This window comes from Panthera onca, chromosome D4 (genome assembly GCF_046562875.1).
Source record: "Panthera onca isolate mPanOnc1 chromosome D4, mPanOnc1 haplotype 2, whole genome shotgun sequence".
Taxonomy (NCBI): Eukaryota; Metazoa; Chordata; class Mammalia; order Carnivora; family Felidae; genus Panthera; species Panthera onca.
This window is the reverse complement of record NC_138351.1, coordinates 49,779,230-49,801,967: the sequence shown is the minus strand read 5'-3', so window position 1 is coordinate 49,801,967 and position 22,738 is coordinate 49,779,230. Positions and strand designations below refer to the sequence as shown.

Here is a 22,738-nt window from a genome sequence, read left to right as displayed (position 1 = left end):
CTGTGCTCACAGCTCGGAACCTGGAACCTGCTTTGCATTCTGTGTCTCTCTCTTTCTCTGCCCCTAACCACTCGCATTCTGTGTCTGTCTCTCTCAAAAATAAATAAAACATTAAAAAAAAATTTAAACCACTAAGTTTGTGGTAATTTGCTATGACAGTAGTAGGAAACTAATACAACAATGAAAAAACAGAGGAAATGGGGGAAAAACTATCATACAAGAATAGACATTTATATAAAACTGAAACTGAGACTGAAGTACTATTTAAAGCAATATGTGCAATAAAAAAATGAAACTATTAAAAAAAGGATTGTGGATTCTGTGCAATATGGCATCTCTAATATAAATAGAAAATATTCAAGAGAAACAATATCAAATAAAGAAAATAATAATGCATACTTAATGCAAAGCATTTAACTAAAACATTTGGAAGTTAGCATGTAGATATTAGATAAGGACTAGTATTTAATAAGAGATTGTTTAAAGGACTGCTTTTAGCGGTGCATCCACAAAACTTTCACATTCTATAACCAGACCATTTACAGTCAAAGATCCCAAGAACTTCAGTCCGTGGTCAGTAACAACTGTTAATTGGAAAGTTCCATAGTGAACTCATAAAAGGAGACTGGATAATACAGAGATAATTCATGAATATATATAATCTTTAGTGTATCTTAAATATATCTTAAAGATGAATTTTCTGAACGTGAAAAGAAATGCTAATAATGAACCACCCTAGTTGTTTAATGGGGTTTCTAGGGACCTTCGGTGGCTCAATCAGTTAGGTGTCCAACTTCGGCTTAGGTCATGATCTCGAAGTCCGTGAGTTGGAGCCCCACATCGGGCTCTGTGCTGACAGCCCAGAGCCTAGAGCCTGCTTCAGATTCTGTGTCTCCCTCTCTCTCTCTCTGCCTCTCCCCCACTCGTTACTATCTCTGTCTCTCAAAAATAAATAAACATTAAAAAATGTTTTTTAATGTGGTTTCTTGCATGTTGTTTAATTTTGCTTTTAGAATATTGTGCCACGGAACTATGGTCTGGTCCTCTGATCGTGAATTCAGGAGTAGTCTGAAATCTATGAAGAAAGAATTTCTAATGGAAAATTTCAGACTAATCTTTTATAGGTCACATTATCCCCACTGCAATATAGCCTGCTCAGCCAAAGGCATGAAATACTAACTCTTTTCAAGACAATTACAAGATTTTTCTATTTTCCCTAGTCCTTTTTAATTTCAGACTTCCTGAAATAAAATGCTGAAAATGTACCTGTATATTTTCCAAGAAATGGAAGGGAAGAAAGAGGGCCTTTTGTCAACAATTATCAGCGATGGCAGTACAGATACCCCAAAGCTAGGGCAAACATCTGATTAATAAAATTGAATCACTTGTAAATCAGCGGTGAAGTGTCAGGTCCTTGAATAGGTTGGAGGATTTATTCTAATGAAAGAATGGCAATAAAGAAGCATTTACAACTGAAATGGGGATGGAAGTAATTAAGAGCTCCTTTGAAAACAGAAGGATAAATGAAGGAGTTGGGGAAGGCTAGAGTGTTAATAGGAGTTAACACAACAGCTGCCGACCATTTGTCTTCTTGATCGGCTAACTTTATGGATTTTTTTAAGGCAGCATTCCATTTAAAACACTATGGTAAACATAAATATTTATCCAAATGGTATGATCATAACTCCTGGAATCAGATGTCGAATACAAAAGTAATACCATGTTTAAAAGCCCATGGAAAACATTTTTTTTCACAGTGCCAGATTGAATATAATCTTTGAAATTGCTAAATGCTACAATACAGAAACAGAGTATGTCAGGTTATTTAAATAAAAGTTACAGAAATTAAAATGTGAGAGGACAGATTTAAAGTTCCATTGGCTTTTCATATTGAGTTAGTTTAGCTGAAATCTTACTATCTCTTCTGGCCCAATTCAAATCCTTGCCTTAAACATCTTTGACAATGTTGTCACTTCCTTACTGGACTTATAAATGTTATTATGTTCTTCATTCACTTTTAATAAATAGCTCATATTCCAAAGTGGATGTAAATTTCCTATTGGCAAAGAAATAAATGTAAAATTTCCTGGTTTTTGCATCCATGGAGGAAGAATTGGTTGAGAATCTTCAAGTGACTGAGAAAGACATCATAAGCAGAAAAAAAAGAAAAGAAAGGAATGTATTGGCTCACTTAAACAATTCCAAGGTAGATTTTTCAGGTATTTAAATTAATTAAACAAGGAGGCCATTAAACAGATGGCTCTAATCCTGTGGTGGCCTACATAAGCAAACCAAAACCGAACACTGTCAATGATTCAAGCTTATTAAGTCAAAACCCTGAGGACAGCCAATCAGAAGCAGCTTACTAGGCTTTAAACTATAGCCAACCAATAATTCTTAAGTAAACTTTTAAAAATTTTAATATGCCTCATTTTATCTTTAATACAAGTAATGCTGGATTAAGGGCTTCAAAATCTTTTTATCAAAATCCAAATTTTCTCTATTGTTAACTCTTCTCTGTTGGAGAAGTTCAAGCTGGCTCTTACTGTATGATCCCAGGACTCCAGGCTTTCCTTTACATACCCAGAAAGAATACTAGAGTATCTTTCCTATAAACATCATCAGAAAAAGATCTAATTATTTCTCCCTGGCTCTGACTGTGACTTCCTTTGCATCTTAAAAAAAAAATTTTTTTTTAATGTTTATATCTGAGAGAGACAGAGACAGAGCTTGAGTGGGGGAGGGGCAGAGAGAGAGAGGGAGACACAGAATCTGAAGCAGGCTCCGAGCTGTCAGCACAGAGCCCAACGCGGGGCTCGAACTGACAGACCGTGAGATTATGACCTGAGACGAAGTCGGATGCCCAACCGACTGAGCCACCCAGGCGCCCCTCCTTTGCATCTTTAAACATTTATTTTGGCCAGAGATATATGATAAAATGACTGGGAAGTCTTAGTTCACATGTATCACATCTGAATTAGCCATGGATATAATCTAGCCTCAAACACAAGTGCTGAGGAAGCGGAGGAAAGGTGGACCCACAGAGAGAAAGGGTAGGTTTATTCATCAGAAAGAGAATGAATGTCTTGATGTACAAAAATTTTGTCTTCTGTGAAAAACCCAAAATTCATTCTCTCTCTCTCTCTCTCTCTCTCTCTCTCTTATCCTTTCGGAGATTTCCAAAATATACATGAGAATGTGTTTTATGGGGGTAATTAAAGGTGAGGAAGTAGGTTTGGGTCAAATTGTGGACAGATCTGAATACCAGGCTAAAGATTTGAGACATTATGTTCTCAGTAGGCAACCATTGATGAAGATTTTGAGTGGAAGAATATCACGTGTAACAGGTATTTTCCCCTAATTATTATTAAAATATATGGCAATGAAGTTAATATAAATGTTGCAATTACTCTGTTCCTGGTGTTCATTTTGTATATATGTATATATATATAATATGTATATATATAATATGTATATATATATAATATATATATATACACACATATATATATGTGTGTGTATATATATATTTTTTTTTCTCTTACCACTTTATGAGGTAGGTTAGAATAATCTTTTGAATAGAAATTGAGTCTCAGAAAAAACAGGTGAAAGACATCAAAAGGTATAAAGTTCCAGTTATAAAATAATTAAGTCATGGGGATTTAATGTATAGCATGGTGACATGGTGACGGTAGCTAATAATACTGCATATTTGAAAGTTGCTAAGAGAGCAGATCTTAAAAGCTCTGATCACACAAAAAAATTGTAACTATGTGTAGTGATGGATGTTAACTAGACTTCTTGTGGTGGTGATCATTTCGCAGTACATACAAATATCCAATCTTTATGCTGTATAGCGGATACTAATGTAATGTTACATGTCAATTATACCTCAATTTAAAAAAGGACATAGTTTGTTGTAACACAGCTGTTGAAAACATTTCCTGATTGTCAAGACTCAGAGAAACAGAATGGGGTTCCAATTCATACCTCTTGTTGTTGCTGTTTGTTTATTTTTGAAAGAGAGAGAGAGAGAGAGAGAGAGAGAGAGAGAGAGAGAGAGATTGTAAGTGGGAGAGGGGCAGAGAGAGAGGGATACACAGAATCCAAAGCAGGCTCCAGGCTCTGAGCTGTCAGCACAGAGCCCAACACGGGGCTCGAACCCATGAACCATGAGATCATGACCTGAGCCAAAGTCTGAGGCTCAACAACTGAACCACCTAAGTGCCCGTTCCATTCATACCTCTTATTTCAAACTGGTTCTTCTGGTGTCCCCTGTTTAAATGGAGCCTCCTTTAGAAGTCCTCAGAGGGTATCCTCTGCTCATGTTGTTGGAGGGCTTCCTGCAAACCTCCTTCCCTTGACCTCTTTATTCTCTCTTGGTTCCAAAGTGTTCTGCTGCTGAACCTCCACCTATATCATTGAATCTGTTTTCTTAAGAGCCTTGGATTTCAGACATTGTTTTCAAGGAATGATGTAACTTTTCACATTAATAGTGATATTTTCAAAAACTGGAAACTGCAAAGGCCAGTTCTAAGATAATAATTGTCAGTGTGGCATTGTACAGAGTGGTTAAAAGAACTGTTTTGCAGGTAAGAGAATGAAAATAGGAGGGTCAAATAGTTTGCCGCTATAGCAACACTCAGTGTGGGAAGCAGATCTGGAGTAGAGGCACTCGGTTTTCTAGCTCAATGAGTTTTCTATTCTGACCCAACTCTGACTTTTAAAATAAAACAACTTGTCTTTGAGATATTGTCTCTGAAAACCTTTCCTAGTGGAAGCTAATGAGTCTGATGTGTAAAATAACATTATACACAAAGGCAAATTTAAAGAGAAGTAGTACTTTTGTACTTTCAGATTTGTATATGTGGAAACAGAACAAAAGAAACTTCTTTGGTGTCACTGCAAAATTTGTTTTATTGAAGAGTTTTTGCTAAATGGAACATCACCAGATATTTTAATTTTTTAATGTTTATTATTTGAGAGAGAGAGAGAGAGAGAGAGAGAGAGAGTGAGAGAGAGCAAGCACAAGCAGGGGAGGGGCAGAGAGAGACAGAGACAGAATCCAAAGCAGGCTCCAGACTCTGAGCTGTCAGCCCAGAGCCTGATGTGCTTGAACTCAAGAGCCATGAAATCATGACCTGAGCCGACGTTGGAAGCTTAACCAATTAAGTCACCCAGGTGCCCCCATCACCAGATATTTTAAATTCATGTCAAAAATTATCCCATGATTTAAAAAATGATGTAAATGATACACAGAAATGTAGCACAAATGAAAATCATACTATTGCTTTGCTTAACTTATTGAAAACATCCGTAAGTTTAAAACAGGATAAAATATTTTAGAAAATGAGATAGGCCTCAAAACATTACCAAAAGGTGAAACTCCAAAGCTTGTGAGGATGGCCATTGCTCCAGTGTCATAATTATACTGGACTCACTGAAAACTTCTATGTGATTTTCATGCTCTGGGAATTTCATTTTCTCATGAAAGTCTAGGAATATATCAGCTCTCTCGCATGCATTTCCTGCACTGGGGCCAACAGCAGAAACGGTTGACGGACAAGAGTTTTGTGTTGTGCCAAATGCACAACAGGTGAAATAATCAGATAATGAGTCTAGGAAGGCAGTGAAAGTGTATGGAAGTGTGAAGTGAACCATCAACAAAATAACTGCTGTCACTCTTGACATTTCCAATTCTTAGACTTTAAGGGGGTACCAATTAATTCCTGAAAATAAAATTTAAAAACCCACTTAAAGGCTATTATATCGTAGTGAAAAGACTTGTTAAAGAGCCTGGAGTACCAGTAGCCTTATGACCCAAAACAAGATGGCTTGCCATTATCCTGATATTGTACCTCGTGCAATTAGCGGAAGTACCAATTAGTCCCTAGAAATGGCAAAACAGGTATACGGTCAGCTTTCAAATAGGTGACTGAATTGGAAGAGACTCTCGAGAAAGACTGACATGTTGCAGCATAAAGCTGCAGGAAACAGATTTGGACATAAAACAGGTTCTTATTACAATTTCATAAAAAGAGAAACAGCCAGAAAAGGACTGTTTTAAATAAAATAAAATAAAATAAAATAAAATAAAATAAAATAAAATAAAATAAAATAAAATAAAATAAAATAAAACAGTCTCTGGTAACCTATTCTATGATCCTGTATTTCTGTGGTGTTCTTTTCCATGTAAAATGTGCCCTCATTTTATAAAATGACATTTAATTTCTATTATGTGAGTTTGGCTTCGGTCTACAAGTTCTAATACAGCACTCAATGCTGGAATAATTATATTCTGAAACTAAAAGAGGCCCAAAACATTATCACACTGTATTATAATCCCACTGGATTATAATTTTGTGAGGATAAATACATAAAGGTAGGTCATCTGCTCTAAAAACAATCACACATTCCAGTGGCTTAATATAATGAAAGTTTACTTCTCATTCATGTCATAGTCCAAGGTCAGGGGAGGTTGGGGGAGATTGCTCCATGTAGTCATCAGAAATGCAGGCTTTTCTCATTTGGATTCTGACAGTCCTTTTGATTACTCAGGCATATAGGAAGAAAAACAGAGAAGGACTGAATGGGAGAATTTTATGGGCTCAGCCCGAAATGGCATATTTTATATCTGTATGCATTGCATTGTCCAGAACTCAGTCACATGGTGAGTTCTGATTATATGGGAGACGGAGAGATGCATTCTAGCTAAGTGCCAGGAAGGAAATGAAATGAGATTTGGTGAGCACTTGACCATCTTTGCTATAGCCCTACCTCTGTTCATCAAATGTATATTTCACTCTATTCACTACAGCCCAGACAATGCTTACTTAGCACTATGTCAAGTCAATGATAGGTAATCAACATATGCATGCTATCATTTGAGAACTTTTATATGACAAGCATTGTGCTTAGATGTTTCAGTCATTAATTCATTAAAACCTTCATTCAAAATATTTATTTGGCATTTATATGAGGTATTTTCTGTGCAATATGCTGAATATGATAAAGACAGTGTCTTTGCTTTGCTTCTTGGAGTTTATGGTCTTAAGGGGAAGATATTTTTTAAAAAGTGTTTTTATTTTTTTATTCATTTATTTATTTTGAGAGAGAGAGAGAGAGAGAGAGAGAAGAGAGAGAGAAAGAATCTCAAGCAGTATCCACACTGTCAGGATGGAGTCTGACGCAGGGCTCAAACTCATGATGCGTGAGATCATGACCTGAGCCAAAACTGATAGTCGGATGCTTAACCAACTGAGTCACCCAGGGGCCCCTAAAATGTGGTTTTTAAATATGGACTGCAAAGTTCTAAGAATTTTTTTTAAAGTTGCTGATAGAATAATTGGGAGGAAAAGCTACTTATTTTTAAATTTTCATTTATTGTTTAAGGACAAGCTATTTTTTTATTAAAATTTTTTTAATGTTTATTTTTGAGAGAGAGAGAAAGAGAGAGACAGAGAAGGAGTGAGTGGGGAGGGGAAGAGAGAGAGGGAGACACAGAATCTGAAGCAGGCTCTGAGCTGTCAGCACAGAGACCAACGCGGGGCTCAAACTCATGAACTGTGAGATCATGGCCTGAGCCAAAGTCGGACGCTTAACCAAATGAGCCACCCAGGTGCCCCCCAAAGAAGGAGATATTAATTAGTACTCTAATAAGACTCTTTTAAAAATAAGAATCACATAACATGAAAAATCACTCTATCCTCTTAGCCATACTTGTTACTTTGCCTTGAGGTCTTACTTTCCTCACTATTTAAATAATCCTGTTTTTTCAGTTAGTAGTCTCTTGAGCCATCCATGTATGTGAACACTTATTAATAGTTGTTCAAATAATATACTTACTGATTTTTTGTCCGATCTTTCAGTTATTAGGCAGAAGTTAAAATCCCTCATGATGATGATCAAATTATTTTCTCTCTATAAATCTGCCACTTTTCTCTTAATATTGTGTGTCTATACTATTAAGTATATTTAGATTTCCAGTTACAGTTGGCCCTTGAACAACACAGGGGTTAGGGGCACTGACCCTCCACACATTTGAAAATCTGCATATAACTTTTGACTTTTTGAAAAGTTAATTACTAATAGCCTGCTGTTGATTGATTAGAAACATTCCCAATAACATAAACAGTTGATTAATACATATTTTGTATGTTATATGTATTATATGCTGTATTCTTACCAGAAAGTAAGCTAGAGAGAAGGCAATGTTAAGAAAATCGTAAGAGAAAATACATCTATAGTACTATATTCTATTTATTGAAAAAAAAAAAAATCACACAAAAGTGAAGCTCCATGGTTCAAAGTAGTGTTGTTCAAGGGCCAACTGTATTTTATGTTCCTGGTGAACTAAAACATTATGTTTTAGAGATGGCTTTTATAAAAACACCTATCTGGATTTTTAAAGTCCCATCTAGTTTTTGTTGTTCCTGGAGAATTTATCCCATCCATACATTGTAGTAAGTGAGGGATTTGCACTGAGGGATTTGTCCTTTCTATTTCTTTTTCTTAGCTTCTTTTGGATTATTACTTATTATGCCATTTTTACCCTTACATGTCAGAAAGCTGTATACACTATTTCTGTTAATTTAGAAATCACATCAGAGTTCCTTAATCTAAATCAAAGGTTAATGAATATCTGTGCTCTCCTTAAGAATAATAGAAGAGTCTCTAAACTTTAAATTCAATCACTCCCACCCAAATTGTTGCTATTTTCCTGATGATTTCATTTAAAAAAAAGATAAATGGCAGAAATTTTTTGATTAATATAGTCAATATCTGTTTAGATTTATGTAAAATTTATTGTCTTATTTATCATTCAATTTTGCATTTCAGATTTCCATTCTATGTTCCACTTTCTTCTAACAAAATTAAATTCCTTAGAAATCCTTCTTATCAGGAAATATGGCAAACTCTCAATTTTTGTTTGTCTGAAAAATAACTTTGAAAGATATTTTTGCTCTGTGTGGTATTTGGGGTTGACAGTTGCCTTGATAGATATTAAATCTCTGTAATAACATTAACGATATTTTTCCTTTATTTTGCTTTTTAAAAATTAGCTGGCAGTCATTACTTTGGAGGTAGAATGACTTTCATATCTGACTTATTTTTTCTCTGCTGCTACTGAATATTTATTTCAGATCTTTCTTTCAGGTTATTACTTCTCTTGTATATTCTTTATGATATGTTGTTCAATATCACACTGTGTTTGTAATTTTACTTATGCTATTTTTCATATCCTGATGTAGTATACAGACATTTTTTTATCTGAACATTTCAAAAATGTTTTGGCCAAACATTTTTATGGTCTCTTTCTCCATTATTTGACTTTCGTTTTCCATTTTTACTTTTCAATTAAAATGTTTTTTAATGTTTATTTATTTTTGAGAGAGACAGAGACAGAGACAGAGTGCGAGGGTGGGGGAGGGGCAGAGACAGAGGGAGACACAGAATCCAAAGCAGGCTCCAGGCTCTGAACTGTCAGCACTGAGCCCAAAGAAAGGGGCTCGAACCCACCAACGGTGAGATCTTGACCTGAGCCAAAGTTGGTTGCTTAACTGACTAAGCCATCCAGGCACCCTCCATTTTTATTTCTTTCAATAAATGTTCTTTTCAAACATTCTAAATCTGGTAATTCCCATACCTGAAGTCTTTGGTGATCTGGTCTGGTATTGGCTTGTTTCTACCTGTTTTGACTCATGACGCCTTGTTTTCTGCTGCATTTATAGTGTCTATCCTGTGAACTGATGTTGTCCAGATATGTAGTGAGTACTGTGGATTCCTTCAAAAAAGATTTGTGTTTTCTTCTGCCAGATTCCTATGGGCACCATCAGTCTAGTACTTCTTTTGAATAAGCTTTTCATTTCAAATCACTTTAGTTTAAGTAACGTGCTTAAATTAGGCTACAAACCCTTATATGGCCTAGATTAAGAGTGAGAATTCTAAAAATAGATTTTTTTTGAGATGTGCACTTTTTCTTTCCTCCTCTTCTCTTTTTTCTCTTTCTTCTTTTTCCTCCTTGTCCTTGTTTGCTTCTTTTAACTCTCTCCAAGTATGGGAAGAACAGGGTTATTTCCAGCTCCCTCAGTGAGATTTTAAGCCTGTATTTTCTCTTATTCACCATATACTGAATAAACTCTAGGTTTTCTTCTATTTGCGCTCTCTAGAGCTTTAAAAATAAACTCAAAGCTATAGGTCATTGGAAAATGCCCTCACAATGAAAACCAGCTTGAATAATTCTCTTATTTCTCTTGGATCATGATCTCATATTGGTTTTGGCTAAAAGACACCTTACTATATTGCCTGCTTAGCAATTAAATTTCAAAAGTTCATTCTAATATTTTCCCTGGAATTTTTACACGTTTTCTTCAGGAAGGTCAATCAGAGGATATAGCCTGCAATGCTACCAAAAAGATAATTTGGAGGAGAAGACCTTCATGGTGAATTTGAATTTATTTTTTTTAAGTAGGAGGTTTAAAGTATAGACAAATCTCTTCTCCTTTGAATTGGGAAAGAGTACAGGAAATTATACTCCCTTGGGAGAAGTAATTAACAATAAAGTAAATATATATATGTGTATATATATATATATATATATATATATATATACACACATATATATATAGTCGAATAAGTTATGTGTTTATGTAGCTAAAAGCAAAATAAATTTCAAGTGAAATCCAGAAGGATCTTGCTTTCATAAAATCAGCTGAGCCTCTGCAGCCTTTTGTTGTTGTTTTGCTGTTGTTATTGTTGCTGAACTCTAGAAAAAAAAATCAGGACCAGGCCAGCAGCTTGAAAAATTATCAATTAAATTTTCTCATTAGCTATATTTGGTTCCTTAATTGGCCTTTTTGACTGTGTAATTTCAAGTGATAATTATTTGTGGCACTAGCCCATTCCTATATCAATGTTATCTCTTAATTAATTCAAGAAATTGACTTAACATTTTTTTCTATCTTCAGACATAGAAGTAATTTGTGAGTTACTATTCCTTAGACAGCACAGTCAGCAGCACTTTGAAAAATGACAGTAAGAAAGTCCAATCTCACAGACTTACACCACAATAGCATTGATAATAATCTCGGAGAAGCTCTGCTAAGGAAGAATTGTACATATTTGGTGTGAAATAGAAAATCATGGGGTTATAGATTAGAGAACGAGAGAAACGGAAAAAAAAAATAGAATGTTCATTCATCTTCAACAGAGAACTCTCAAATCTCAAAAACACAGAATTGTAATGGATGAAAATAATTAATATATATGAATACTAAATATACACATATAAAATGCTGACTGTTCTGGTTTCATTAGAGAAAGCTAGCAATGAGTGTTCGGCATTCCTACATTTCCCATTGGATTGCTGAAATCAGAGAAACATACCAAAGGAAGCAGTGTCTCAGTGGACGGTAATTTTCCATACCTGAATAGGAATTTCCACTCCTCAAAGTAAAAATGAGCTAGTGAGGAGACAAAGTATTATGGTCATCTAAGAAAAGAAGGTAGAGAATTGCCATTCAGTCACTGTAACTTTGGATGCTTACTTCAGAACCTACTTCCCTTACTAAAAGCGCTTTCTAAAGCTGTCCTAGTCCCCTGCTCTCTTCCCCAAGTCATGACTAAAGCTTTTCTTATATCCACTCTTCAAGTATTTTTAGAGGTAATTCAGTACTACAAAGGGCAGGGATGTTTATGTAGTTGCTAAATTGGCAGTAAGGAGAGATGAAGCCCCAGAAGTTTCCTCAGAACAATGACTTGGGGGATTGGTGTTTTAGAGGCACTTTGGTAAGGAAAGAAACCCAGACTGCTGCAGACTAGCCAGGAAAAATCTTGTTAGAGCATGATGAGGAGTCAGATGACCTCACATTCCCTCCTTAGGCTAGCAAATCTAAATCAGAAAATAATAAATTACTCCTTCAGAGTAAACCTGTAATATAAGTCTCAAATCAAACCCTAACATAATGAGTAAAGATGATACTATAGACAAATTTTCATAAAATCTGGAATAGGACAAAATTGAACAATGAGCTGGAGGCAAGATCCAGTGTAATAAAGAAAAGTGATGGGTACTAATTGAAAAGCAAGGACCAAAACTATCATTATTAAGTGAGAAAATGACTTTATACTGAAAACAATCCAATGGAATCAATAGAAATTATATATATATGTAATTTAGTATATTATTATATTATGATTATATTATACTTTGTATATTATGTAAATATATAATACATCTATATTAATACATATTAATTATAATAATATAATATAATAATGTAATATATAATATTATAATATTATATATTTAAATATGTACATATTTAAAATACAGAGTTTAGCAAGGGTGTTGGTAATAAGGTGAAAATAAAATGTAAATGGCTATTATAAATTTATAGAAGTTGAATAATTTGGCTACAGTGAATGTATATAAGAAATAAGACTTGGGTGCCTGGGTGGCTCAGTCTGTTATGCCCCTGGCTCTTGATTTTGGTTCAGGTCATGATCTCAAGGTTCATGAATTTGAGCCCTGCATCGGGCTCTATGCTGGCCGTGCAGAGCCTGCTTGGGATTCTCTTTCTCCCTCTCTCTCTCTCCCCCTCCCTGGTGTGTGTGCATGTGTGAGCATGCACACTCTCTCTCAAACAAAAAAAAAAAAAAGGAAAGAAGTCTTTCATTTTGTAGATGAGATAATAAAATTCAAGAAAGAGAGTGACTGTTATTTTTTAAAGGCTTATAGCCAGTAAGTGGCACAGATGCAGCTTGTACTGATTTCTTGGCATCCAAACAGAACAACTTAGACCAGAGGTGGCTACATTTTTCTAAAGGGATAGATGAGATGTAAATGTGAACAAAGATGAAGTTATGCACAAATAAGCTCTTCAAATGTTAGTATTTTTCACGATTTTTTTTTCAGTTGGGGTGCAAGGGCCCTGTATTTTTGTATTCAGAGGAACACCTCACTTTGTTCCAAGAGGTTCTTCCCTCAGCTTGACCAAACTTTAGACAGGCTCTGCCTGACTCTGGGCCCCTAACTTCCCTTTCCTTTGAGTATTTACTTTAAGAAACTCGTCCTTGTAAATTTTCTCTCTGTATCTCTGAGATATAAACCTTTTTGAAAGCCTCTTGCCAGTTCTGCTCCCAGGATGGTCTTTCTCAATGACTTGGGAGACATCATTTTGAAATATAATCATCGAGGAAGATGAGGTCGGCCTCTGTCTCCCAGCCTCTGTGGGAGAGGAGGAGCCTGACTTCTGTGGGCACTTTGCTTCAACTGTAAAACTCTCTCCTGTCAGGAAGATACAAGGAAGTTTACTCTTCCTTTGGGTAAGACAATTAGCAAACACAGATGGCCTAAAACCTTCCCATTCTGCCCTTTGTTCCAATGGAGTTGTAATCGGAGTTCTGGTATTTCTCTCCTATTACAACAGCCATGAGTAAAATCTTCTCTGGCTATTTAACAGTCTAGTACAATTTACTCTGACATATACCACCTCTTATTTCCACAAAACATCCTGCTTGAAAACATCTTTATATAAATTATTAAAGCCACTTACTTGATTTTTTTAATAGGAAAGTAGTTGCCACTTAACATTATTTCTTCTTCGTTTCTGTTTCATTGGTCTTCCTCTTGCTTCCGTGAGAGTTCTCTCAATCCTGCTGTGGCTGCTAATTGCAAAGGTGACCTAAAATCTGATTCGCACAATTTTACATTTGAAAAGCCACTGTCAGACTCTCGAGTTCTTTAACAGACTATCACAGCTTCTACCTCGGTTTCCTTTCTTAAATATCTGCACCACCTCGGGCCTTCATGTTCCTCTCTGACTTGCACATGAAGGAACAGGGTATCAAGTTAGTAGGGCCCACATCCTGAAAGATTAGTCTGTCCACTCTATGCCCATAGTTAGAACTAATTGAATTAGACCCACGCCCTAGCAAAGAAGTAAAATCAATATTACAATTAAAACTGCATTCCTGTATAATTGGATTTTCAAAGGAAACCTGGAAGAGGGGAAGAGTGGAAAGTGTTTCTTATGTCTAAAAGTAACATATTTGTATTACGTTTATATCTTCAAAATAATCCTGCAGAAATTGATGCAATAGCGTCAATTTCATTAGCCAGAGTTTATTACAAGAGCTTAGTCCTTCGCAACACCATTCTTACAGCCAAAGGCTTTCCTATCTGTTGCCACTGGGCTGTCTGGGCCACTCGCTTACTTTCCTAGCTCACACACTTCAGCATTAGGATTTTCAGGGGCCATTTTATTAAGTGTGTTTGTTAAATCATATCCAAGATTTTTTTTTTCCCTAGATCAAAAGAAATCCATTGGAAAGAATTGGGCAGCTTAAATAGTTGAACTGTTAGTTCTTTCCTGGAGCTCACTGCCTTCCCTTCGAATGCTCTTTACCACAATTCCAAACATAGATTAAACTCCTTTCATAATGTGATATTAGAAGAGACTCTCAATTTATTTAAAAAAAAAAAGTGGCATCACTAGGGCCACAGGAGAGCACCCTTTGGCATGGTGACATGGCTCCTCTCTTAGAACTTAGCAATTTAGGAAAGTTGAATAAAGGAACATTTTCAGTCACATCCCTGTGTCAGAAAGACCGTGAGGGCCTGAGCTAGAAGGGGGACAGAATACATGGACAAATTACATATCGTCTATAGACTCAAAAATATTCTCCTTAATTGGGAATAGCCTAAGTTATACACACAAAAAGTACAAACAAACAAACAAGAGGGTATATGCCACATAAGTGGTGTAGATGTGAAAATATGCAAGTATAATGAAGTAGAACTCTTGAAAATGAAGACCTCACTCATGTATTACATGTATAACTTGATAACTGTGTTTCCCTAAGTGTATATAGGGCACTTGATCCTTGTAGGCCATAGCTTTCTCATTTCTAAATTGAAAATGTTGAACTGGATTAGAATGTCTCATCCAATTCTGAAATTCAATGAAATTCAGAAGAGGGATATCATATCATGGGATGGTATGGGTATGGCTGATTACCTGAAGGCACATGAAACATGAGGTACCATTGAAAGACTAAGTGGATGTCATTAGGTAAAGGATATAAAAGGCAGACAAAGTGTGAGCAAAAGCAAAGTGTTACTGTGTTTTGTTCACTTTTGTGTCCATAGGGCTGGTCGCAGTACCTGAAACGCAATGGACAATGTCTAATAGTTACTGAATGAATTAACTGGGCGGTGTTCCCATTGCTCACGAGGGGGGTGCCATCTAAAAGATCACATTCTGTATTTGCTTAATGAAGTTAATCACTGAAAGAAAAATTTGTGCAGAAACTTTCTTCGGTGACTTGTAATAGATAAAACTGAGCATTTTCCATCTCTATCCCAAATTTCTCTAGTCTGAATGCCAAGACCTTATTTCAAAATTGCCAAGGTCATATTTTTAATAAATGGCAAAATTCTGAATCAGCCTATGAAATTCCTTCACCTATGTCAGTTTCTAATCCAGAGAGAACTTCCTAATCTGTTTCTTAATTGTCTGGTGACGTGTACTTCATGTTCCCCATTCTCTGCTGTGTTCTTGAGTTGGGTTCTGCATTCCAATGCAGTTTTCCAGCTCTTCAGCATTCAGAACAAATTCTTACCTACATGATACGTGGGCCATCTAATGAACTGCTTCCCATGCCCACGTGTTTTTTCCGTTCCTGTGCCACTTTTAAAACTTTGATGCTCTTTGCACATTCTTTTCTCCTCTGAGGTCGCCTTGGGTGTGCTTTTAACCAGTTATTGCCAGGATCAATCTTGGATACTGGAAAAAGGGGCACATTGTTTTGATTTCCCCAGAGCCTGCTACAGTTGTGATGTTCAAAACGGAAGTGCCGGTAGAAGACATCTTTGCTTGCATATCAATTCTTGGCAACAGATAAATTGTTTCTCTATAGTTTTCTCTTTGAATTTTATGTTGGATCAGTTTTTAACTTGGAGACCATTCTCTTTTGAGTAATACTTTTTCAATGTGTCACACCTTGAGATTTATTGCACCAATACATCATCAGAGTGACAGCTAGCCCTGATGATGTATAGCTTAATACATCATGAAAGCAATTTCTCATTCAGGTTACATATTACATAGGAATGTTAGTGCTTGTGTTGTAAAAAAATATATAAATTTATGGCCTTACAACAAATAGAACTTTCTGAGAGTTTGTAAAACTCTTGGATCTGTCCCAAACCTAGCTAGGCAATAAAATTAGCACTGGATCTTAAAAATACTGAGTGCCAACCCTTCTCTGTATAGGGACAGAAATCTTCTTTATAAATGTTTATTTTTTCAAAAGGAAATATGTGCACTTGATTAAAAATTTTTTTAAATACAAAAATATATACAATGAAGACTATCTCTTCCTTCTGTCCATATCTGGAACCTATCTAGCACCCTTCCCCAGAGCAAAAAAACTTACCAAATCTTTTAGAGATAATGTAAGAATATACTTACACCCATGTGTATATATATATTTTCCCTTTATATGCAATCAGCAACATATTCTGCATTTTCCCTACTTACCAGTATAAATCAAAAATACCTTCATGTATTTACAGATAGACTTTTATTATTTTTTTTGTAATAGCATACATCATCATATCATCCTCCCATATTCTATTTTTTTTATTTCTTATGTTTATTTATCTAAGAGAGAGAAAAAGAGGGGTGGGGGACAGAGAGCATGTGCAGGAGTGGGGAATGGGCAGAGAGACAGGGAGACACAGAATCTGAAGCAGTCCCCAGGTTCCGAGCTGGAAGTCCAGACCCTGATGCGGGGCTTGAACTCAGGAACCTCAAGATCAGGACCTGAGCCAAAGTTGAATGCTTAACCAACAGAGCTACCCAGGCACCCCTTATTCTCCCATATTCTAAAGAGATATTATTGCTTTTCTATAGAATAACCACTTTTCCTTATTTCATGGGCAGAATACAAACTAGAACAATAGTGAAAAAAAATGACTAGGAAGAAAATGGAGTTACTTAAGTTTTTCCTCATATATGATATAGATCTGTATTACTCTTTTTATGATAGCATAAATTTCTTTATGAAGCATATGCTTTATTTTATGATTTTGACTCCAGGAGAACTCATTTTCATTTAATAAGTATTTAAAATTCTTAGTTTACATGAAACATTGAATTAAGTGAATCTTACCAAAGGTGATAAAAACATCTACATTTTTTAGAGATAAACTAAGACTGGGAAGAAAGAAGAGAAAGAAATCACAGAAACTGCAGTGTGATTAAGAACATAATACAGTTTAAAAATAAGTGGCGACTCTTGACAGAAATGTCCCAAATTGTTACATTGTATTCATCACCTTCTTTATTTTCACTTATGAACTTGCCTGAAAAATTTAGCTTTAGTTTGTGTCATGGACAAATCAACTAATATAGGGAAAATGGATTTTTTTATAGTCTCTCAAATGAGGAAAGGTATTGAGGAATATGAGGAATTCCAAGGTGAAAAGTGTCATTCTTTAATCCACGTTGCGAAAGCAGGTGTAATTGAAGGCCATATGTAAAGTAGTTTGAAAAGAGTAGATGTCTCCGCAAAATCAGTTTTTTAAAAAACTCGTGGCTATTATGATGATTATTATAAGCAAGTTAGCTCTTCTCCATCAGTCTGGCATTTTGTTTTTGCTTTGCCTTCGTCATGATTTATTCTATGTTTTCTATTATGAAAGTATCAATTTCCTCCTCTAGTTTTGCTTAGTCACTTCTTTTACTACTTAGCTATAAATATAAGTCCACAAAAGACACAAATTTTGAAACTGTGCAAGAGATTAGTATTTTTTTGGCAAAAATACACAGATTTTATTTTCTCCTTTCTCCTTCCTTTGACCTCCTTGATTTATCCAACTTATTAACTTGAGAGTGTATAGATATTTAACCAGAGGATTTTTAAAAATCTCCTTTTAAGAGAAGAAACTCTCAAAAACTGCTCTGGGGCAAGTTTACATGGTGTGTGTATGCACGAGTGAGCACACACACACACACTTATTTCCAACCCTCAATCCTCTTTTCTCCTTCCCACTCTTCTGCGAAGGATATATTTCTGAGATATATATATATATAAAATATATATATTATATATATATAGATAGATAGATAGATAGATAGATAGATATAGGAGGGGCAGAGAGAGAGAGAGATGTGTGTGTGTGTATATATATATATACACACACACACACACACACACACACACACACACCTGAGGAGGTGCTGGGAAGAATTTAGTTTGGAGAGGATGGGAGAGAAAGCATTTCATCTCAAAGTAGAGAGAGTCATTCTTGAGAGTAGAAGATGTTAAGAAACAGGGCTTCCAGAGAAAGAGATGATGGAGGGGTTTGAGGAAGGGTAGGGAAGAGGAAGAGAGATTGGAGAGCCAGGTTGGAAATAGTGTTGACTGCCCATTTGAATGGACTGGACAGTTTGTGATCCTTACTTCTTAAAAGAAACTTTTTAAAAATCTACCTAACAGTGCTTTCAGAGTTGGGTCCAGTTGAGTGATTATTCTGGCGATAAGGTGGAATAATTAAAAGCAGTTATTAGGGCCTAGCCATACTGTGCTACTTTTGGAAATAAATAATTTTTGTAAATGACACATTTAATTGCTGCTGTAAGAAGCTGAGATCCATTCCTTCCCAATGTAATCCGGTAATCCTCAAAAATAGAACAGGTAACACCTTAGTGATCTTAGTTTTCTACGTCTGCTGATTTTCAAAGTCAAACAGTTCATAGTCAAGCTGGAATTGTAGAACAGAATGATAAATAAGTCAGATTCAGGCATTTAAACTCCAGCAATAACACTTAACAGCTTGGAAAAATTAATCCTTACCCTAATCCCTACTTTATTTTTTAAAGGATTAAGTAAAATATTATATAAGTTTAATAAATCTGATTTTAAAATTAGGGGGCCTAAGTGGTTTAGTCAGTTAAGTGTCTGACTCTTGGTTTCAGCTCAGGTCATGACCTCACAGTTAACGAGTTCAAGTCCTACTTTGGGCTCTGTACAGACAGCTGCAGAGCCTGCTTGGGAATCTCTCTCTCTGCCCCTCCCCTATTCTCACTTATCTCTCTCTCTCTCTCTCTCTCAAAATAAATAAAGCAAACATTAAAAAATAAAATTAGCTTAATTTGTTAAGCAATCTTAAAGTCATCTTTGTATTTTGGCAGTCCACAGTTGGCAAAGCAGGAAGATGACAATGGTATAGGAGAACTCATTTGTTTTTAATTAAAAAAAATATCTTTATTTATTTTTGAGGGAGAGACAGTGTGTGAGCAGGGGAGGAGCAGAGAGAGAGGGAGACACAGAATCCGAAGCAGGCTCCAGGCTTTGAGCTGTCAGCACAGAGCCCGATGTGAGGCTGGGGTTCACAAACAGTGAGATCATGAACTGAGCTGAAGTCAGATGCCCAACAAACTGAGCCACCCAGGCACCCCTAGGAGAACCCATTTTAAGTTGACTTCATAAAGTTTTAGACAGCACCACTTTGAGAGGAAAATAAAGTGCTCAGATTCTGCAGACTTCGAAAAATATTTTTTTGTTTAATATATATGACTAATATGCTGCTGTTTATGTACCAGTATTCATCAATAGAAATTGGGTCACACAGTGCTCACTTACACAGCACATCTACTAAAATTGGAATGATACAGATTCGATTAGCATGGCCCCTGTATAAGCATGACACACAAATACGTGAAGCATTCCATATTAAAAAAAAAATGGACTATACAATTTGACTTAGCTTTCATTTAATTAACCAGATCATTAGTCAGTTTGCCTTTATTGATGTTTATCCAAAGAGAGAGAGAGAAGAGATATATCATGGATAAGACTCTGAAATCTCTTTCTTGGTCATCTATGAACATGAACGTGTTAAAGTGTTAGCAACAATAATGGCAAACTTTTAATAAGTCATTACTATTTATTTGACATACACAGTTTTCAGCGCTTTACGCATGTTATTTAATGGTCCCAACAAGTCTACAAGGAGAGTACTATTGCCCATATTTTTATATAAGAAAAAGAGATATTAATGCCTCATCCAAAGTTATGTAGGTAGTAGGTGACACGGTCAGGAATCATAATGACACAATCTTTCATATGGGGTCTAGCAATTAATCACCAAGCTTTTACACATACCATCTCAGTGTGTATCATAACAAGTCAATTTTACTATAGGACACATTTTGAAGTTATTATGGGACACTATATGTAATATTGTTTATGATTTCTCTATTCAAAAAAGTAAGATGTTTGAAAAATTATTACACTAAAATATTTACAAAATTTTTAATGCTTTTCTAAAATCTATATTTGCTTGAATTGTATTAATATTTCTGCTCACTAAAAGAAAACAATGAACTTTTCAGTGACTCATCATCTCTGTTTCAGTTAGGTTCCTGTCTAAGAAAAAATAAATAGAATGAGCAGAGGAGAACTGTTTTCATTTCTGCAATTGCTATCAATTCTAAATATGTTTGAAATGTCACTGCACACTGATTACCAAGCTGTTGGTACCAAGTGAAGTCAGAATTATTAATGGGAGACCTTTGCCAACAAATGCAAGGGATAGTGAACAATACCCTTCTGTAAGTACAAATGAATGTGCTTTTGCTGGTATCTCATATGAAATGACAAAAGTCCTACAATGCTGGTAGGAAAGACACAAATAATGAAGACAGTGGAATATAATGTACTGTTCAATTATTTTCTATCTGAAGGATAGAATTCTGGGAAAGGAGAGAAAAGATGGAAATTAAGATGGGGGTGAGAAAATCAAGAGAAAGGACAATTAGACATTAAAAGAGAAAGTGTGGGAAAAATACAAAGGAATAGAAATGAACTCAAGGAAAAGAATTGAGAAAGTAAGGAAAACTAAATATAGGAAAGAGTATAAAGAATTCCATATTCTTAGCTTTTTGCATCACCATATTTGAACAAACATTCCCAGCATCATTTTGTAGCTTTCTTTTCTACACTCTATAATGTTTGCCATTAGGATTTCACCAGAAAGTATTTTCAGATCTTTTTGTTATTATTAAAAACTACTTTATTTAATTTTTCATCATGATAAGTGTACATTTTAATCCCCATCACCTTTTCACCCATCCCTCCACCCACCTCCCATCTGCTAACCCTTGGTTTGATCTATATAGTTAAAAGTCTGTTTCTTGTTAGTCTCTCTCTCTGTTTTTTTTTTTTTTTTCTTTTTTCCTTTGCTCATCTGTTTTGTTTCTTAAATTCCAAATATAAGTAAGACACATCATATGGAATTTGTTCTTCTCTGACTGGCTTATTTTGCCTAGCATTATGCTCTCTAGCTTTATCCATGTTGTTGCATATGGTAGGATTTCATTCTTTTTTATGGCTGCATAATATTCCATTGTTTATATGTATCGTATCTTCTTTATCCATTCATCTATCAATGGATACTTGGGATGCTTCCTTAGTTTGACTATTGTAAATAATACTGCAGTAAACATAAGGGTGCATGTGTCTTCCGGAATTAGCGTTTTGTACTTCTTGAGTAAATACCCAGTAGTTTAATGAATGGATTGTAGGTTAGTTCTATTTTTAACTTTCTGAGGAATCTCCATACTGTTTTCTACAGTGGCTGCACCAGTTTGTACTTCCAGCGATAGTGCATGAGGGTTCCACTATGTCCATCCCCTTGCCAACTCTTATTTCTTATGACTTTGATTTTAGGTAGTCTGACATTATAGTTTTGATTTGCATTTTCTCTATGATGGGTGGTGTTGAGCATCTTTTCATGTGTCTGTTGGCCATCTGTATGTCTTCTTGGGAGAAATGTCTGTTCATGTCTTCTGTCCATTTTTTATTTGGATTTTTTTTTGTTTTTTTGGGTGTTGAGATGTATCAGTTCTTTACATATTTCGGATACTAACACTTTATTGGATATATCATTTACAAATATCTTCCGCCATTCAAAAAGTTGCCTTTTAGTCTTAATGTTTCTTTCACTGTGCAAAAGCTTTGTATTTTGATGTAGTCCGATAGTTTATTTTTGCTTTTATTTCCCTTGCCTCGGGAGACATATCTAGAAAAATGTTGTTATGGCTGATGTCAGAGAGATTACTGCCTGTGCTCCCTTTAAGGGTTTTTATGGTTTCAGGTCTCACGTTTAGGTCTTTAGTCCATTTTGAATTTATCTTTGTGTATGGTAAAAGAAAGTGGTCTGTTTTCATTATTTTTCATCTAGCTGTCCAGTTTTCCCAACACCATTTATTAAAGAGACTGTCTTATTTCCACGGCATATCCTTTCCTGCTTTGTCAAAAATTAATTAGCCACATAATTGTGGGTTTATTTCTGGGTTTTCTATTCTATTCAATTGATTTCTGAGTCTGTTTTTATGGCAGTATCATACTGCTTTAATTATTATCACTTGGTAATATAACTTAATATCTGGAATTGTGATACCTCCAAATTTGTTTTTCTTTTTCAAGATTGCATTAGGCATTTTGATGCTTTTTGTGGTTCCATACCAGGTTTAGGATTGTTTGTTCTAATTCTGTGAAAAAAATACTGTTGGTGTTTTGATAAGGGTCGCATTCAAATGTACAGATTGCTTTGGGTAGTATAGACATTTTAATGATATTTGTTCCCCCAACCCATGAGCATGGAATGTCTTTCAATTTCTTTCCATCATTTTGAATTTCTTTCATCAGTATTTTATACTTTTCA

General features: G+C 35.4%; 1 non-coding gene across 1 annotated transcript; it reads left to right on the top strand.

Annotated features, from left to right (window-relative positions):
- The first annotated feature begins 19,641 nt into the window (after positions 1-19,641).
- On the top strand, positions 19,642-19,748 carry LOC132664010 (U6 spliceosomal RNA). Its single transcript, XR_009603382.1, has one exon. It is a non-coding gene; the product is annotated as a U6 spliceosomal RNA (small nuclear RNA).
- Positions 19,749-22,738: the final 2,990 nt, after the last annotated feature.